Below are 2702 nucleotides of genomic sequence, written 5' to 3'. Positions count from 1 at the left end.
ATGCGCCACCACACCTGGCTAACTTTTTATATTTTTAGTAGAGATGAGGTTTCACCATGTTGGCCAGGCTGGTCTCGAACTCCTGACCTCAGGTGATTCACCCACCTCAGCCTCTCAAAGTGCTGGGATTACAGGCGTGAGCCACCACACCTGGCCAGAACTGTGTAACATTTAAAAGAGAAGATAATCTTTTCTTCAAAGTATTTATAAAGTTGTTATTCATTTACAGGTATTTAACAAGTATCTGTTCTGTGTTAGCAGCTATGGAGAACAGAAAGAAGACACTGTCCCTGACTATCAGGAACATGCTGTAAGCCAGGGAAGATACAAATATAAGTCATTTTCTCTTTCTCTTTCTTTTCTCCCACAGAACACAGTACTAAGGGAATGTTTGCAGACAAAGCAAAACAAATTCAAGTTGGCAGAAAAAAGAAACAGTGTTGTGATAGGCCAGCCAAAGGAAGCTGTGGAATTTCAAATGCTGACATATTTAATAGGATTTTATTTAATTAGTTGAAGTAGTACAATTTCTTTTAGGTATACATCTATCTAATAATTTGTTCCTGGCTAGGTGCAGTGGTTCATGCCTATAATTCTAGCACTTACAGAGGCTGAGGGGGGTGCATCACTTGAGGCCAGGAGTTCGAGATCAGGCTGGCCAACATGGTGAAATCCCCTCTCTACTAAAAATACAAAAAAATTAGCTGGGCATAGTGGTACATGCCTGTAGTCCCAGCTACTCAAGAGGCTGAGGCCGGAGAATCCCTTGAACCCAGGAGGCGGCGGTTACAGTGAGCTGAGATTGCACTACTGCACTCCAGCCTGGGCGACAGAACAAGACTCTATCTCAAATAAAAACAAACAATAACTTGTTCTAAGTGAAAAGAGTAACTAGTAGAAAGTGGAAAAAAACAGTTGAGGGATTCAAAGGGACCTAGACTCCTTTTTTCACGCTCAAAATGAAGTTTCAGATAGACGGATGAATTAGGACATAAGTCCTTGGGTTTAAAACTAGTTCTTTTGTTGGGCTTGGTGGCTCACGCCTGTAATCCCAGCACTTTGGGAGGCCGAGGCAGGCAGATTACCTTAGGTCAGTAGTTCGAGACCAGCCTGGCCAACATGATAAAACGCTGCCTCTACTAGCAACACAAAAATTAGCCAGACATGATGGCGCACACCTGTAATCCCAGCTATTCGGGAGGCTGAGGCAGGAGAATTGCTTGAACCCAGGAGGCAGAAGTTACAGTGAGCCGAGATCACGCCACTGCACTCCAGCCTGCGTGACAGAGTGAGACTCTATCTCAAAAAAGAAAAAAAAACTAGTTCTTTTAAAAGTTGGCAAAATTATAAATACAAAACCCATTACCCTCAATTAAAAGACTTAATTAAAAATGACAGCTGGGTTCTCATTTCTAGGAAGATGGAACATACTTTTCAGCATTTCTTCTGCTAGGTAGAGCTAGAACTCTTGGGTATTATACATACCACAAACACAGGAGGACTCTGAAAGGTGCCAAGAAGCCAGCAGAGCCACTAAGGAACTCAAACATGGTGTGAGTTCCCCGGGTTTTCTTTCTTTCAAATATCCAGACTTGGGGCTGAAGAGCCGGCAACCTGGATATACCAATTTGAACAAACAAAAATGCCCCAACAGAAGCTTGCTCTTTCTGGGCAAAGGACCAAAAAAGGGGCAGTCTAGCAAGACAGAGCTTTTAGACAATTAACACTCTACTCCAGTCAAGCACCACCAAAGACTTGTGGCCCCAGCCCCACCCAGGGCAGCAAAGGCAGGGTGGAAGGCCTAGCACTTTCTACCTCTGGAAGCCTACAATGAGGTACCTCAAACCCCCACCACGGTAGAATCAGAGGCTAAATAAGAAGCTGAAACTTTCATTCCCAAGAATGAAATGAACAAGAGCTCCTGCATGTTCTCCTCTCTCCCACCCCTCCCCGCCACAGTCACTGGACATCATAGAGGGAACCTGGACTTCCACTTCCCAACCACATGTCTCTGGAGAGCGTGTGGAGAACTTCCACCACAGCTCAGGGGTAATGAGAAGGCCTCTGGCCCTGTGCAGGTGCCGACAGAGGCTGGCTGGAGAACCTGAACTTCCATCCCCATCCAGCAGTGGTGGCATCCCTATTCTCTCCGCCAGAGCAATGTTAGGAAAAGTCAGCTAAACAGGTTTAAATAAGATCTAGAGTCTCGTAATATAATATGAAAATGTCCAGGTTTCAACAGAAAATTCCTCATACCAAGAACCATGAAGATCTCAAACTAAAAGAGACAATCAACAGATGCCAAGACCAAGATGACAGTGATGTTAGAGTTTCCTGACAGATTTTAAAGCCTTTTACATGCTTCAACAAGTAATTATGAATATACTTGAAACATTATGAAGAAAAATAGCCTCAGAAACAAAGAGAAGGCCCCAAGACTCCATGCCAACACACATTATACTTTAATTTCTGAAAACTAAAGACAAAGAAAAAATTGAAAGCAATGAAAGAATATCAACACCTTGCTTATTGGGAAAAAAAATTTGGATGAAAGCAGATTTCTTCTCAGAAAAGCAAGCCAGAGGAAGTAGTGACATAGTATTTTTTAAGAAAAAAAAAAAAAAGTATTTTTTCAAGAAAAAACTCAGGCCAGGTGCGGTGGCCCATGCCTATAATCTTAGCACTTTGGGAGGCCAAGGTGG

The 2702-nt window shown here is 43.1% G+C and overlaps 1 protein-coding gene across 3 annotated transcripts in view; it reads right to left on the bottom strand.

Annotated features, from left to right (window-relative positions):
* KATNA1 (katanin p60 (ATPase containing) subunit A 1) overlaps positions 1-2702 on the bottom strand; it is a 68599-nt gene that overhangs the window by 12332 nt on the left and 53565 nt on the right. The window lies entirely within an intron of this gene.

Source organism: Colobus angolensis, unplaced genomic scaffold (assembly GCF_000951035.1).
Source record: "Colobus angolensis palliatus isolate OR3802 unplaced genomic scaffold, Cang.pa_1.0 Scaffold263, whole genome shotgun sequence".
Lineage (NCBI taxonomy): Eukaryota > Metazoa > Chordata > Mammalia > Primates > Cercopithecidae > Colobus > Colobus angolensis.
Note: the sequence above shows the minus strand (reverse complement) of the source record. Positions and strands in the feature narration are given on the sequence as shown.